This window comes from Heliangelus exortis, chromosome Z (genome assembly GCF_036169615.1).
Source record: "Heliangelus exortis chromosome Z, bHelExo1.hap1, whole genome shotgun sequence".
In the NCBI taxonomy this organism is placed as follows: Eukaryota; Metazoa; Chordata; class Aves; order Apodiformes; family Trochilidae; genus Heliangelus; species Heliangelus exortis.
The window spans coordinates 13658974-13676679 of record NC_092454.1 but is presented as its reverse complement, the minus strand read 5'-3'; the positions used below and the strand labels follow the sequence as shown (position 1 = coordinate 13676679).

The following is a 17706-nucleotide window of genomic DNA, read 5'->3' as shown; positions in this document are numbered from 1 at the left end:
ACAGTATCCTGAACTACTCATGTGGCAAATCCACTGGTGACTGAGATCATAGAATCATAGAATCATAGAATCATAGAATCATAGAATCATAGAATCATAGAATCATAGAATCATAGAATCATAGAATCATAGAATCATAGAATCATAGAATTAGCTGGGTTGGAAGGGACCTCAGAGATCATCAAGTCCAACCCTTGACCCACCGGTGCGGTTGCTAGACCATGGCACTGAGTGCCACATCCAGTCTCTTTTTAAATGTCTCTAGGGATGGAGAATCCACCACCTCACCGGGCAGTCCATTCCATTGCCTGATCACCCTCTCCGTAAAAAAATTCTTTCTGATATACAGCCTAAATCTCCCCTGGCACAACTTAAGACTGTGTCCTCTTGTCTTGTTGAAAGTCGTCTGGGAAAAGAGACCAACTCCCACCTGGCTCCAACCTCCTTTCAGGGAGTTGTAGAGAGCGACGAGGTCTCCCCTGAGCCTCCTCTTCTTCAGGCTGAACAGCCCCAGCTCTCTCAGCCTCTCTTCATAGGGCCTGTGCTCGAGTCCCTTCACCAGCCTGGTTGCCCTCCTTTGGACCTGTTCCAGGACCTCGATATCCTTCCTGAACTGAGGGGCCCAGAACTGGACACAGTACTCGAGGTGTGGCCTCACCAGGGCTGAGTACAGTACTTTCTCCAATTTGCTGTACAGATGCAAATTGTGAGGACTTAAAAAGCTTTGCTCATTTTAAATGAGCCAATATCCACACTCACATTCCAGTGGGCCACTGTGATTTTTAGAGGAATTTTTAAGTAAGCCTAGAATTTCATTACTAAATGCAGATTACTTCAGAAAAGTGAGATTACTTCAGAAAAGTGAAACCACTCTTAAAATGTTGGTACAGTCTGCTAGTGTCCCTCTTCTGCTAACTCTTGCTTCATCCAGTTGAGTTTTGCAGGCGGAGGGAAGTGATTCAGAAAAGAATCACTTTCTGTGGTAACTGGTGCTGGAAAAACATCAATGAAATTACTACCACATCAGTCAATGCTTACAACCTCCCTGAAGCAGATGCAGACAGAGGCAAAGAACCATGCTCTGGAGGAGTTCCTGGTATAGGACTTCACAGGAGAGCTGTAGTATTGATTCCACAGTGTGAAGCCACCTACTTTGACCAGGGAGGTGACTGCTTGCTGTCACTGGAAGGACTCTTTCATAAAGCCATGTAGCATGGATCTTCATAGAAATACTGTTTTACTTACTTCCTCCTGCATGAATTAAACAAAATGCTACGCAAATACTTCCTACACTTCCTACTACACATAAGTAACCAAAATATAACTTACTATTTGAAGATACAATTTTAGGCCTTGTACTCAGCATATATTAGAACATACAGTTCTGTGTATTTATATAATTTTCTTGATTCACAGATGAGTGACAAACTACAGAAATGTTATTTCTAGTGTAAAAGGAAGCAGAGGATTTCACATGCATCTTTAGAAGATGAGACTTTCAGGACTTTTCTAAGAATTATCAAAAAATTGCATTTGCTCTATGCCCATAATTATGAATCAAGGGGCAGAACTTCAGATGCCACTGGCTGCACAGTAGCTGGGGTTGCTGTGCTGTTTATACCAACAGCAGATCTTACATTTCTTTACAGATAGATATGGGTAAGGAGTGGAGGTTGGCCATGATCTTTGCAGTCACTTAGCCCTAAGACATGGCACATGAGTCAGCAGCTAGAGCAGATGAATTAATGAACTCCTCGGTAGTGCCATAATTGCAAACACAGGGTGCCCAGACTGGGGAAATGATGAGAGATCTTACTTAGCTCACAAAGTTCTTATCTGTATCTTTACTTCCAAAGCTATGCTTGTCTATGGTCTTAAGGAATTTCTTTATATCACTGTAGATTTCATAGGGTTGTCTTTTGTTTCCCACCTCAGTTTTTTCACTGAGGTGAAAATTTTTTTTTTCGGATATTGCCTAAATTTATGTAAGCCTGGAATAATTCCACTGATTTGAGGAAAACTTGCCTGGATTTACATTGGTATAAATAAGATAAGACTGTTTCCAGAGTTTCTGTTTCTTCACTCATTTTAGACTTTAGACCAATCACACAAACCTTGATGCTAATAGTTTAACTAAAAGTGGAGAAAGACCTTTTCACAGAGACTGGTCTCCATGGTCTTTTCCAGCTATGAAGCTTCAACTGTCCATCCCAGGAACCTTCTGTTGACTGAAACAATTTAAATCACCAGGCTAAATTCCAATTAGTAAGTTAAACCTTACATGTTGTCAGAATTTTTTAACAATTTCCAAACACATGAGAAACTTAAAAATCAGCAATGTACTACTTTGGGCTCCAGTTCTCATTTGTAAACTAACAGCTATACACTGGCTCTAAATTATTGAAGTATCCTCTGCTTTGGGAACCACTTACACACTCCAGCAGGATATAAAGTGGCTTTGCTCTAAATAAGAATCAGGCACTTTATGTTTAGCGTTTCTTTTGCTGTTTATTGCCAGTAATTCTCTGCAGCACGGTGAATTCATCTTGCGTATAAAATGCATATGGTGGTTTATTGGCTTCTGCTTTTGAGACTTTTATCCTCTGCTGAATCTGCCTGTCTCAGGGCATGCTGCTCTGGCAGCGCCACAAGCCTTGCCCTGCGGCAGCTGCAAGGCACACATTATTTTTCCCAGGGCAGCAGTAGTTTTCTTGCAGTGATGATCACAGGCACCAAGCATGTTCGTGTTAGGGGTGACCGCCTGTAGCAGACACAGTCGCACTGCACAGCCGAGTGCCGCCGGAGCCTGCGGCGGGAGCACCATCGGTCAGCAAAGTTTGGGCAGCAGCTCATTCACCCCTGGCATCACGCAAGGCAGCGTGGCTCTGTGCTACTGGTGTGCTGCGTGACAGCCCCTGTAAGAAAGTGGCTTTTCTCCCCAGTGATTTATTCAAAGCTCTTTAGAATCGGTGTGGGAAACAGTGGCACCCTGCAATTTTGTCTTTAGCTGACTGGCACAGCCATCTCTTCAGAGTTTAAATCAAGAAACTTACTGTAGCTGAAACTATCTAAACCCAGATCTATCAACAGGGTAATATCATTTTTAGCTTGCTGCCTGAGGGCACATAACTGACATTTTGTATATATAAAGTATTGGCGTTCCTCATATGCCAAAGTTTAAACCACAGAAAGAATCTTCTGACATTATAACAGAAGCTCCCCAGAGGCAGCTGAAATGGTCTATTATCTGTGCATGCCTATGTGGACTAAAAGTTACACATGGACTGCACTCCACTATCCATCAAGCAAAAGCACAGTGCTGGCCTTATCCCTGCAGTGCTTTGGAGCAGGATCTCCCAGCAGCATTGGAGCCACTTCCCAACATGTGTCAAGGGAAGAGCTGCCCTCTCCAAAACCCAGCAGGAGCTGCACAGGAGTGCCCTGTATCCCTCATCACAGCTCTGGAAGGTCACCACACCACTTCAGCCACTTGGTAAAGGGAATTAGGGGTGTACAGAGATGGGAGAAAAACATATTGGGTCACCTAGAAAATTATTTTAAAGGGTTAGGGACAAGCAAAGGGAGGAAAATCTGTAAACAGCTTGCACAGAATATACCAAGAAGTCCACACTTAACGACTTACACTGCGGGTTTTTTCAGCCCAAGACAGCCCAAGGCCTTAAGAGGAGGAGAATCTTTCATTTATATGGTTTCTTATGGTTGCTTGAATGAGCTCTTTTCAGTCTTTATTGTTTATTCCTCAAATCCTCACTTTACTTGTAAAGCTAGGATGTAGATAATAAAAGTCACCAGAGAGAGCAGTGTTTATCTTTGTGCTGGCTTTTACAGAAAGGGTGTGAACATCTGTTTGCAGTAGTAAGTTTTGCAATTTTAATTATGAGAAAACTAATCAATGTAGAGGGTCAGTCTGGTTCTTCCATTCAAAATCTAAAGAGATGTAAAAAAGAAGAAATCATCTGTCTAACTAGGCCTTTCTCACCAAGTTAAAATGGCAACATTTTCAAACAAATGGATTTGTGTTATTAAGACAAAATTTTATATTAATTTTTTCCTGTACAGCTAAATAACTCATACCAAAGCCCTAACTACAGTTCTTATGGAAATAAAGAATGCCCCTGCCCTGTGATCACAACCAGCCACTGCAGCTATGGCAGTTAAGCATGTGCAAAACATATTCATGTTCAATGAGCCAAACACAAAAACTATTTATTACAGTGTTTTGCTCCCTTTCTGTAGTATTTACCAGACTCATGTTATGTTGTAGAGATCTTGTTTCCAATTTTATGAGAAATGGGCACTGAGAAGTTCCTGCCTCACCTACCAGATTTCCATATTCCAGTCAGATGCTGCAGGAAAGTGAGCTAAACTTTTCTATAGGTGTACATGCTCATATCTAGTTAAGACAGCTGGCATTTTTCCTGTTGTTCAAAGCTATGATTCTGTTTTCTGCCTGTTCCAGTATCACATAGCTGCTTCCCTTCCTCTGCAAACATTAAGTTCATCTTGAGGGTAGGCTCAAGTGGTTGACCTATAATGAAGTAAACACATGTAGCTCAATCACATGTGTAGCTCAACACATGCTTGTGTGAGGCTGCTTGACAGTCTGAGGTCTGTGAAAGCAAATGTGTAGCTGCAGCAGTGCAGGCTGCTCCAGAGGGGAATAGTTTACACAAAGGCAAAGCAGAGTTTAGATTAATATACTCTGGTACAGTGATTTTGCAACTTTGGCCAAGATCACTTATCTCGCTGAGCTTCATTTCACAGCCTCCAGGGTGGTGAAAACTACACTGTCTGCTCACCAGAGCACACTCCCAGCCTGCCACCAGCCTGCTCTGAGACTTTCCTCTTTAGGAACTATGCTAGGCTGTTTTCTGCTCTCCTCAGTGCCAAGGTTGGGCACATCAGAGACCACAGATGAAAGAAAATTCTGAATGGCTGATCAGAGCATCATCCCCCTTCTCACACAGTGATGAAGAAGACATCTCTCAGGGTCCAGTAGGAAGTGTTCAAGTGTAGTTTTACCTTTCTCTCCAAATACATTCACTCAAGAGCAAAGCCACTCACACCTATCAGAAACTGTACTAGAAAGGATCCATGAACCCTGGTAACATTTCTGTAACTGGGCTGAACACTCTCTATATGGTGCACCTTGGTCCTGTGCTCCAGTCCTACCCCACACTGGATCCAGCTGCACTGCCCATGCTTCCTTTGCTCCTCCATACTGCACATCCCTCTCAGCAATCTCCCTTCTCCCCTTCCAGACAAGCTGCTCCCAGCACACCTTTCCCTATGGTGTTTACAGGTGCAGTGCACCTCTCTCTACTTGCTTACCCTCTTACCCACTTGCTCTCCACTTTCGTCTATCCACGGCATTTCAGACATGTTTCGAAACTCAGCAGTTAACTTTCAGATTTTTTGGTGCTTTTAACACATAAAACTGAAAAAATACCTTCTCCTCTCACCAAACCAAGTTACTGTGTGCACATGCAGCATATAGTGTCTAAGCACCCCAAGATTTGGCTGCAGACAAGGATTTACTCAATGTAGTTGCAAATGAAGGTGCAAATTACTCACTGAAAAACCAACTCTGATTCCCTCTGTGGCAGAAATGCCATACCTGATCAAGTCAGGCTAAAAATTTTTTCCCAGTAGTACATCATCTGTACATGCTAAGTGATGACTGGACCTTTGGCAAACTTGGAAGGGGAAAAAGTCCCCTGAAATATGAAATATTAAATTAAATTATTCTTTGCATGCAGAAGACAGCTTTTTTCAACATCTAGAGTCATGAATACTTGTCATTTGCTGTCAGCAGAAAGGTTCTATCTAGTATATGGAGTTTATCAAAATGCAGATGTGAACACAGCTCATATCTAAAGAGACGTTCCTTTTACTTTTCATTTCTCCTTCCCTTCTGCGCATTTTCACCACAATATAAAATGATTAATTATGATATTATGATTTCTGGTGGTGTAATATTCAAAACCATTAGAAGTTAAGATTTCTGCTCATGAGAGAAATTTAGCTAATGCATTTTTAAAACCACTTTTCTGGCAGAAAAAATTGATATGAACCAATGGTCAACCACCACAGCCGATTTAAAACACTCTCACTTCTCCAGCACACTTTCCAAGGACAGTATTCACGGTCTGACTGGTAGACTGTGAAAGACAATGGGTTCTCTCTTAAAAGACACAAAACATGGTTTTATGTTGAACAGCTACAAGCAGACCACATCCTAGCAGCAGTTATGCTGTCTAGTTTACCTTTTTCCTCTCTTCGTACAATGCCTAATGTAAGAGGCACCATGAGATCACCTGTGCTCATCCTGCAGGGAGGACAGAGGTGACCCTGCCTCCCACATCAGCAGTGCATGGCAGCTTCTCCCATTCCCTTCAGGTGGTGTTTATTCCTGCTGTCAACAGCAGCAGTGGCATGCTGACAGTGTTACTAAAACTGTTTTCATCTTGTTGCAGAATGAATAAACAAAGTCCCAGGATTTGGATTAGCTCTATAGCTCTCCTCTTAACAAAATCCATCCTGCATCTCCTGCACTCCTGTGTCTTTTTGGGGTGGGGAGCACATGTATATGAGCATTTGTGTTATTCTGGCACCTAATTATGGAACACTCAGAAATTCACATCGTCGCTGGAAACATAACTGTAGAATTTCTAACAGCTTGGACTCAACCGAGATCTAGAGGTCAATTTACATCAGTTTTTCTATTTAATGAGTAAAACTTAAGTGCTCAGAAATATGTCTCATCCAAATGAAGGTACTCTGTCCAGTAGGTTTATTTCAGAGTAGTAATGTTTTGAAAGCCATAAGCACGGAAGTTACTGTCCTAGAAACAAGAAAACCAAAATTCAATTGCTGTCCTGAGAGGTTTTATCACCCACAAAAAGGAAGCCAAGTTTTCTTTTAAATGAATTGCCCTTAAAATAGAAATGCTATTTTAATCAAGCTCCGCTGGACTGTTTTATCTTGTCACCTGTGCCCAGCAGTGAAACATTTTTTCCTTTAATAGATACATTTCTTAAAACATCTTGATCATAACTGACCTTTGGTTTTCAATGGAACAGTTTAGTCCTGCTCCTCTTCAGGTCAGTGGGAAACCTGCCACCCCTTCCAGCACAGTGTTTCTCAGCCTGCAAAGTGCACAGGACTCTATGCTGAAAAGCCATCTCACACCCCAACAAAGTTTGTGGACAAGGGGAATTCTCAGCCTGTCTGAGGATCATGGCCACAAGATGCTTTCCAAAGGATCCACAATACAATAGCTCAGCCTGCAGCAGTCAGTTGACAGATGAGAGCACTGTGGGGAAGAAGCTTTCAGTTTTGATTTAAAGAGTGAAAGAGCAGCAGTATCTCTGGCATCTTTGTGCTTGGACTTTCAGGGATGAAGTAGCAGCTGCCTACTCTGCATAAATTTATGAACTGGTGAGACAAGCAGATTGATATCTACCCCTTTGGAGGGTGAAAACTGTCACCAGATCACAGAGGGAGAGAAGGAGCTCAGGTTCAAACCCTGAAGGGCTTCATAGTCAGTGGAAAGCAAATTACCTCAAAGGAAATACTGAAACTGAGTGTAATCAAAGAAGTAGGATAGAATTCACTAGCAGCTGGTGGAGCCTTGGAAGTATGTGCAAAGCAAATTATGGCCATTTTTTATGTGCAGAAAACCAGCAAGAGAGGCATCACATTTAAAAGTGGCTAGAACCATTTCGTTGCCAGAGGAAGGTGTGCTGGCAAAATAAAAAGGCTTTCATTAACATATGACAGGTTCAGGAAAATCATGGAATGGTTTGGGTTGGAAGGGACATTCGAACATCATTTAACCCATCCCCAAGCAAATCCCCATTAAAAAGCCTAAGCATACTTTTTGTCATCAGCTGTAGGAGCTCTTTACTTTTGCTTGTAATTTTGTTTTGGTATTTACATTTTATCATTACACATTTATGCACATCCCAGGAAAAACCAATGACTCAATCACTAAATCTTCCTTCTGCAGCTATGCTTCTCAGATAAAGGTCTTTAAGAAACAGCACCAGCAGACAGGGTGGGGGAAAAAACGCTCACAGGTCCCCAGGCAATTGCTGGAAAAGCAGCAAAGGGTAAGTTTCTAGATTATGTAGTCTCTGGTGCAGCATAGAGAGAAGATAAGTATTTTAAAGCAAATTGACACAATGGTTTATGGATGAAATCTAATCCTAATATTATATCACAAGTCAAGATTTTCCTGGGTAAAGCATGTACAGAATCCAAGAAGATGACACACCTGAAGCTTCATCTTGAATCCTGTGTTCACTTCTGGGCTTCCTACTCCTCAGGTGCTGGAGCAAGCCCAGAGAAGGACAACAAAAATGGTGAAGTGTCTAGAGAATAAGTCTTATGAGGAGCAGCTGAGGGAATTGGGATTGCTTATCCCAATTCTCCTGAAGAAGAGGAGGCTTATCACCTGAAAGGAGGTCATAGTGAGGTGGGGGTTGGTCTCTTCTGCCAAGTAACCAGTGATAGAACTAGAGGAAATGGCCAGGGGAGGTTTAGTTTGGATATTAGGAAAAAATTCTTTACTGAAAGATCAGTCAGGCATTGGAACAGGCTGCCCAGGGAACTGGTGGAGTCACTGTTCCTGGAAGTGTTCAAAAAAGGTGTGGACATGGCACTTCAGGGCATAATTTAGTTGGCAATATGGTGTTGGGTTGATAGTCAGACTTGATCCTAGAGGTCTTTTCCAACCTTAATGAGTCTATGATTCTATGAATAGCCTGAGGGGTGACCCCAAGGGAGACCCTGAGAGCCACCTGGGGGGATGATGGGGCTCAAGTCAGCAAGAACCATCAGCCAAGAGGCTTGCAAGCCTCTGGGGGACCCCACAGGCAGGGCAGCAAGCAAAACAATTTCCCAATACATAGGAAGCCCTAGGTCCCAGAGTAACAATTCTGACACTCAAAGCAAATAGCAGCCAGCTCCTCTGAACCATGTTCCAGTTTCCTTGGTTTGTCAGAGTCTGAAACTAGCCCTCAGAGACTCTGTTTTTCCACATCTCAGAGGCTTCTTTACAGAGCTGTTCCACATATGGAAGTTGGAGGTTAGGTCTCTTCCCAAGTAAAACACCAGAGATACAGATGCTTACTCTTTTTTACACTGCGATTTAATCATCATTAATGACCATGGATGACAGTAAAAATTTCTCTATTAGATAATTTCCAAAAGCTAATCAGCTGTTTCAGACAGTTCATTTGCAGTCCTCCTCTCTCTTGACAGCCTGGCAGTGACACAAAAATTCTTGCATGTATTATATTGTGTTTGATAAAATTGCTTGTGCCAAGTTAACTCCAACTCTTGCATGAAAACTGATATATCTATGATGACACTGAGAGGACAAGCTACTCCCATGTTCTTCCCATTTCCCAGTTAGCATAAGCTGCAGCAGATACACAGGGAGCGGCAGAGGAATTATGCAGAGTATGTTTCAGTTTTGTTGGTTGTACAGGAAGTTATTGAGGCTGGAGCTGTGGAAAGATGTAGGCACTGCTCTTCCAATTGGTCTTCAGACAGGTGTTGACATCCCAGGGAAACTCATTGGAGAGACTGCAGACCCATAACATCAGCATTAACGTTTATCTTCTAAGCTAACATCAGCTTAGCAAGAATTTGTTAAACCTGATGATTCTTAAGTATTTCCTGCTGTGCTGGTGCCCATGCCCTTACATTTTCCCATGCGCTGCATGCACTTTGGTGCCAGGATGCACATGCACATGCATTTCCTTTGATGCCAGGAAAAAAGCCAAGATCCATTGTTTCTCCTTAGGCTTACATCTGCTTCTGCGAGATGCTGCCTGAAGTCTTTCTGCAAAGAAAACCTGGCAGTATTGACACCAGAAGAAACATAGCAAAGTCCCCTCTGGCTATTTTGCTATTGGGAAATAAAGGAGAAGGAATATCTAATGTGCAAAATTAGGCCATAAAAATCTCAGAAATTATTGGGGTGACCCATCCCAGCAGCAGTAGTTGTAGAGAAGGAGCCAGAAGGACTTTTAGCACTGCAGTGAACTGCGTGTTACATGTGTACATTCCCATACAGATGTGAATGTTTGTATCAGCCAGCTCAGCACACAGAACAAATGCTTGGTGTGAAAAACACACCTCTGAGGGCTCCTGACAATGTATATCCAAGCATCAGAAAACAAGTCCTCTCTCCCTGGCTCCCATCCTGTCTGCATCCAAGCTTGTTTTGCAGAGATGCTTTTTATCAGACTGGCCACCTCTGCTTTTTACTAACACCAATGAATAGCTAGAGAGCTACTGCTTGGCTCTTAACTGGGCCAAAGGGCCTTTTGCAGAAGCTGTGCCCTTTGTGCAGCCCTTAAAAAGCCTGTGGCAATTTGGCTTCTCACTTGGGCACCCAAGCCGCCCACCAGAAATTAGGTGGAAAGAAGCTAACTTACAGCTCCTCTGTCTCAACTCTTTCAGTGAGCTTTTCCCAAGATCAGGCAAGATCCCCATTCCTATAGCAAAGGACTGGGTTTTTTTCCTGAGCAGGCAAAGGGACAGTCTTGGAATACAGTTTCATTACCCTCTGAAAATACAAGTTTTGCTTTGAACATACCTAGGAAAAAATAATTGATACCTCGAACCAACAACCTTTAACAGCTCTCACCATGATAGCACATGCTCTCCCTGAGGAGATCTGCCAGTTTTATCTTGGCTCTTTTCTAAATGTCCCAGTGGAAGAACACGAAGGGCAGCATACTGAAGGAAGACTGTGGGGAAACTCCCCTTTTACCCATTTCCAGAAAAGTTAATTCCTTGAGATCTTAGATAATGAGGATACAGTGTTAATTCCTCCACAAGGGTGAACTTCTTTCAAAAAATAACTTCTTGTTTCCATTTCTCATTTTCATTCTCCCAGGGAAACCACAAGTTCTCAAAAAGCTTATGCGGTGGCTCAGAGAGCACAGGTGAGATATTTTATGGAAACAGCAATGTTGGAAAAGGGTTTGAAAAGAGAGGGAGTGGGAATGAGGGGGTGACTTGACCCAAGGCAACATTAATTCTCCATGGGAAACAGCTTTTGCACAAGCCTGCTGGAACTATGCTTCATCCAGCAACACCACACTGACTCTGGAAGCAACCAGTCCCTCAGGAAATCATCATAATGAAGCCAATAGAAATAGTGCTGGACTAAGAAAAGCAGACAGAATTTCCAATATTGATTTTGTATTGACTTTCATGGACCTAAGGTAGCAGATACTCAGAAACATTTGTAGTAAATTTCCTGACAGTTCTCCATGAAGCCTTGTAACATCCTACCATCCCAAGATATACAGTAAGATTTTTTTTATTGCTTTTAAGAAGCTGTGTTGCAAATTATAACATTTATGACATTTCTTTCCAGCCTAAAAATGGCTGATTATATCTGTACTGTAAATTTGGGATTCTTTCACACCTTCCCTCACTTACTCGCCTCTACATTCCTAAATGACTGAACTCTTATTTCAGTTTGCTGATTTATTCTGTCTATTTTTTTCACTTTGCCTGCACAAAAGCGGTGTGAATGTAACTTCATGCTGAGATATTTTAAGACCCAGGGACTAATTCAGCAGGAAACTTGCTTGTGTCTACGTCTGCTAATCATCCCTGGCTCAAAGTCAAGGTTTCAGCACTATACTGAACTGAGATGCTAAGCATAATCTTCAGAGGAACCTCCTTGAAGATCACATACATCATTGCACTTCAGAGTCTTACTAACCAATGAAGAGCTCAGAGATGTAGGCAGGAGTGTGCTACAGTACCCCACACTTTTCCTTGAGAACAGAGATAGAGGTTAATGCAAGATCCACGCAAAGACTTCACAAAAATCAAAGCAAAAGTGACTGGCTCATACTGAATGACTTTAAAAGGAGCAGGTATAAATAAAATGTATCAGTTTGCATTTTTGTCCCAGATTGCAGCATCAAGCTACGAGAGCTTTTTTCCAAACTTCTGAAGAATATTTTCACATGGGGAAGTTTACAGGTCTATTCATCTTTGTTCTACCTGTGAACTATTTCCTCTGAATTGGCAACATCTTATGCTCAGTGAAAGTATATTAAAAAATGTCAAATAAATGTTTCTAGCTTCAGTAATAGTGAAGTTTTTCCAATGTTAAAACATTGTGAGCTGATGGTCAGCACACGTTATAACTGTTTTATGTAAAAAAAAAATTTAACAAACACTGCTATAATTCCACATTTGCAAGGAGAGAAAAAGTATCACTTAATTGTCTCTATATGACAAAATACACATAAGCAAGGAGAAGATTTATATCCCATTTACGATGTGTCTCTGCTCACCCTTACAAAAATATCTGTCTAACCACCCAGGCTAGGGACAACCACAGCCATCTGACATTCCAGTGGTTTACAAGAACAATGCAGGTACAGCTACAAGTCTGACATCTGCAAGCAGCTGAATGCTCTACTGAATGCATCACAGCCATCTGGACTGCTGAGAGGCTTCTTCCTGTTCTCAGTAGCAGACTGAGAGAGATGCTCATCCAAAAGAGACAAGCTTCTACTACATATCTTGTAAATCTGAGGGTTTCATTGGTTTTATTTTTACCAACTTGACCTGGCGGAAGTTTAATGGACTAATGAATTCTTATAAATTACTTTCGTTATGTCTCACACCTGACAATAGAATACAAATTCAGAAATACAGAAAAAAAACCCTTGGAAGTGGGAATTCCAGTGGAAAAGCTCACTGCTTTTGCAAAATACCACAGCTTGTTCCAGTTGTCCCTCTCCATAGCTTGCTCCTCTTGGCTGTTTTTGGCACAGATTAGGGACCTTCAACCCTGACAAATATGTTGCCCTCATGCTTTTATGATCTCCTAATCTCTCAGAAGGTGACACATTCTGATATTAGAGTAAACACCCCAGGATCCCAGTGGCAGCATAGTACAAATGCAGCTGTGATGGATGCCAATTAACATAGTAGTTGCATGTGACAGCTGTTTACAATTATATTTAATTATCAAATTTTGAGCACTATGTTATCAGGCTGTTCTTTGAAGTATGCAACCAGAATAGGTCCTGAGTTCATGATTCCTTTCTCCTTTGAGTAGCTTTGTGCTAGAAAACTATTGCATGAAAGGCTTTAGCAGAAAAGCTTTGTATGATCTGCTAGTATTTCCCTGCAACATTCCTCCTAAAGGATTAAGGAGCCTCAGCTATGCAGGGAATCAGGGCACAGGACACTGCCCAGATGAACTGTTAAACACAATTTGCATACAGTGCTCCCCATCACATGTTAATCTTTACCTGTTAATATACAAGTTAAACAATATGACCAAGTATTTACAATAAAGTTCTGCAAATATTTACCCGAAGAGAAGAAAAGTTAACGTTGATTTTAAGCCTTATTTGCTACATCTTAGACTACTTTTAGAAACTGGGTGTCTTCTCTGCTTCTTACACCCTAGCAAGAGAAGAGCCCCTGCTTAAGACTTGTTTCCACTACAGTGGGAGGTCTGCCTGAAGCACGTGGAGACATGCTGGCTGCACCTATCCTGGGAAAATAAACACTGCTAAGCCAAATCATTGATACTATCATGCTGGGAGAATGGTTGCTAACATGCTGGGGCCCATGCCATCCTAGGCAATTCCATCCCCACAGGGGTGCAGGAGTCTCCAGGGACCAGGAGCCATCCAAGGCCACATGCATGGAGTCATTCTCCAAGAGGGAACGGGAAGGATGCGGTCAAACAGCAGCAGTTGGACCCCAGGCTAAAGAACAGACTTTGGCACTGGCTCATAGTAATTCTAATAAATACAGCAATAAGGGCCAGCTTTAACTAGATTGCTTGAGCAATGCAAGTAGTCTGGGCTCCATCATGGACTGAGCACATGAGCAAATTCTCATGGGCCCCAACAGACCTGCACTGCTCAGGGGGATACCTATGTGGGCCCTTTCACCCTGGTTCTTATCAAGAGTAGGGTTTCATGCCTTGATCTCCAGTTGAGTCATCATAATACATGTACCATACGCTGAAGGAATGGCAAGTCCAGCACTAGATGCCAGAGCAGAGCCACCCGTGTTCCCAAAACACATGAATTCATACAAACCTTAACATTCTTAAATCAAAGAAAGGAACTGGATGCTCAAAATTGAGTTTCATTAAATGGCCCTATCCTGCAGGGATCTCCTACAGATCCAGGAATGACCAAGGGCACTCAATATCAGACAGGATCAGGCAGCTGTAGCCTGAAACAACAGCTTCCTCAGGAGTGCAGCCGCTGAGCGCATTTCCGTGGTGCTCAGATGACTTCCAAGGGCACTTGCTTCACTAACAGCACATATCCTCCATTAATAACACCAATGAAACAACTGCTTATTGCCTGAGCAGTCATACTGTGACTAGGCAATCATGTTTCATATTTCAAAGGTAAATTAGAAATTACAATATGGAGCGCTTGACATCTTAAGAGATCTATACATCATGTTGACGCATACAAACAAAAAAATGAGACCATACTGCACAATGTTAAGCAGCTTTTTAGCTTGCTTTAAAAGAGGCAACCTCTACAAGACACACTTTATTTAGGTCTGAATGGGTCATTTTTCTTTCTGGTTTTGGGGTGGGTTTTTTTGTTTTTTTGTGGTTGGTGGATTGGGTTGGGTTTTTTTTTGTGGGGGGTGGGGGTTGGGAGGACAGGGGCTGGCTTTTTTTTTTTTTCCTGACAGCAGAAGTTCTTTTTTTCCTTCAGCAAAAAAAGTTTTATCTCAAGCAGTTCCTAAACACTCGTGCTTAAAACTTCAAGATCTCTGTAGAAATATATAATAAATTCTTAAGCTTTTGTCTCTTTTGATAGCTTTTAATAGAATGATGGAAATTTTCCTGCAGCTACTTTTTAGTTTGCACAAAGCAAGAGTGCACAGGGCTTTAGGTAACGCTCCTTACCAAGAGACTCCCAAGAGCAGTTCAGGGAGAGGCAGGTACTTTGTTTTTGCAATTAAGAACTAGCAGGTTTACTCTCCATTTATTTCAATCACCCTATTATTGCAGCTAAGACATCTGCATAACATTTCCTTCCACTATGGTTCACATGATCTGAATAACGCACATGTTAGAAACGGGACTTTCAGCAGCTTTTAATAGCAAGGGAAAATAAACTCCTGCAGTGTTACAGATACACAATCTGTCTCGGCTTCATTACTTGATGTTACTTAAAGAAAATTAGTGGCTTTGCACCAACAAAACCCATGCAAGAGCATAATGCATTCAGCTCATTTTATTCACTATATGCAGTAAAGGTTTAGTTAATGGCATTTTAGTTAAAATAATAGGACTCCATCTTATTACATGTTAATGAGGTAACCAAGACATTAATTTCAGTATGTCTCAGCCCCTGACCCCTAACAGAGGCATCACAACACATCCATTCCTCTAACCTTTCTGCATCCTCTGTTCAGACTGGGAGCTTGGAATGGCTTTTTGTGCATACAGCACTTTGTGCATACAGCACTTTCATCCATCACCCATCTCACACCTAAGCTTTAATAACTTCATGGCAAAGGCAGCACAACCTGATCATGGTATGCTGAGCCAAACTGACCATTGTTTCTTGTAATGCCTTCTCCTGTCACTTTCGGCACAAATATATATAAAAAGATGCATTCACCAGATGCCTATGTCTTCATTGTACAGACACCATATACCCTGTTTCTTTTTAACATCTTGTTGTGCCATTTTTCCCCATGTCTGTTGTTGTCTGTAAAGAGGCTTAACTTCAGAACCTTTTATTCCAGGTGCCTATCACTGGGACTGTCTGTACTGAAAAAAAAAGGTGAGTTTTAAATTACTATTGCTGTTCAGTACTGTTTCAAATTTGTAACAGGAGGTAACTTTGGGGGAGTATTTTACTCTGCTGTTCTTATAATAAACCCTTTTCATGCAAATTAGTCTTTGCCCAAATAGCACAGTTATGGAAATAAACAGCCTGAATTTTTTTTAATTTTTATTCTAATAATTCATTTAGACATTATATCTGAGTTTCAAATCTGTTGCTCTGGTAGCAAGGGGGATATGTTCCCAAGGAAGGCTGCTCAGTCCATCACAGATGCCCCATTTATTGGAAGATATCTGTGAAATTTCCCTTCTCCAGGCAAATGACTGCAGCAATGGAAAAGCCATGCTGCCCAATGGGCTCCACAAGGACATGTGTGTCCATCTCTCCATATTGTCACCTGGTGGAAATTTAGAAGATGCCTCCTGCAGCAATATTTATCTCGGCAGTCTGTCCAGATGACATTAGCAGACCCCTCCTAATTTCCAATAAATAAATCTTAAAAACCTTCACTACTCTGTGGAGAGCACAGGGATTGCACCTGACTCCCATTATACCCTGTGAGGTGTCCCTAACCCCCTCTGCAGACCTACAGCCCCTGGCCTGAGAACTCCTCCTGAACTGGGAGTGCTGGGAGGATTCTGCACACTTCATACTGATGAAGACGAGATAACAACATTGTGGATGTGCACATACCTGGGACTGGAGTCCATGCCTGAGGTTCTCATCCTACTGGAGCAAGGAATGCGGCAAGGGTTGTACAGAAACCCAGGACAGACAGAGGGAATTGGTCCCACCTGCCTCCTCCATCCTCTCACTGTGGGGTCTGGGCTGGCTGGGACATACACGAGGGAATGCGGCAAAGGGGAAGAGGAGGCGCAGAAGAAGAAGAAAGAAAAGGTGAATGGGAAGGAAGGGGTATACAGCAGCCGTGGTGGGTCTGGAGAAGGAGATGGGTAAAGGCACCTCACGGCGCCGGGGTGCCCGGGAGAGACAAGTCTGGGCGCGGATCCACATATCCCCTCCCTGCCGGACCCTGAGCAGCAGCCGCACCCGCAGAAGGGGCCGGGACCGGGCAGCGGTCACCGGCGGGGCTGTCGGGGGAGTTCGCGCTGCCCTTTCTCGGGAGAGAGGGACGAGCCTGTGCGCACACGTGCGAATGCACAACCATAAGCACACGGATACATACAACCGGGGGTGGGGTGAGGGATGGGGTGGGTATGGAAACAAGCCCACAACCAGGTTACAACTTTCGGGGCATGTCCGCCGCCGGCTCGGCCGTGCCCAGCGCGGTTCCCCTCGCCCCGGAACTCCGGTACTGGGCGCTGTATCGGCGCGGAGCGCCCCGGGGGTTTGGCTGCTCCACCCCATACCCCAGCACCCTCTGTGTATTTCCCCCCTCAACATGAAAAAAAAAAAGAAAAATGCAAAAAATTGTCTTTTGAAAACGCAGCGGCGCAGGGCGGGCAGAGCAGTCTGTTGGCGGCGGCACAAGCACTGCGCTCTCCCCCGCCGCCCGCGCGGGCTGCGCCGCGTTAATTTCATAGCATCGGCGACATGAGGACCTCATACCTCCGGACAACTGGGTGAGTCATAAATACACGGCGCGGGGCTGAAAGCCGAGACTGTTTACAGCCACTTTGCAGCGGCCTCCGGAGAGTCAAGCCGCCGCCGCCCCCCGCGCAGGGGCCAGGCTGCGCGGCGGGGGGAGGGTGGGTGAGGAGGGGGGCAGCGCAGCGCAGCGCGGCTGCCGGCGGGGGACCCCGCATCGGCGGCACCTGCGAGGGGGTCCGCCTTCCTTTCCCTCCCCTCCCCGCCGCCCTCCGTCGGTCTCTCCGTCAGTCCGTCTGTC

The 17706-nt window shown here is 43.4% G+C and overlaps 1 long non-coding RNA gene across 2 annotated transcripts; it reads right to left on the bottom strand.

The window, feature by feature from the left end:
• Positions 1 to 9352: 9352 nt before the first annotated feature.
• LOC139789625 (uncharacterized) lies at positions 9353 to 17548 on the bottom strand. 2 transcript variants are annotated; one of them, XR_011723207.1, is made up of 4 exons: positions 17427 to 17548; positions 16551 to 16685; positions 15690 to 15841; positions 9353 to 9615 (listed from the first exon to the last, which is right to left on the bottom strand). It is a non-coding gene; the product is annotated as an uncharacterized lncRNA (long non-coding RNA). The 2 variants fall into 2 exon arrangements; XR_011723206.1 differs by having other exon boundaries at positions 16551 to 16689; positions 17427 to 17545.
• Between the last annotated feature and the right edge of the window lie 158 nt (positions 17549 to 17706).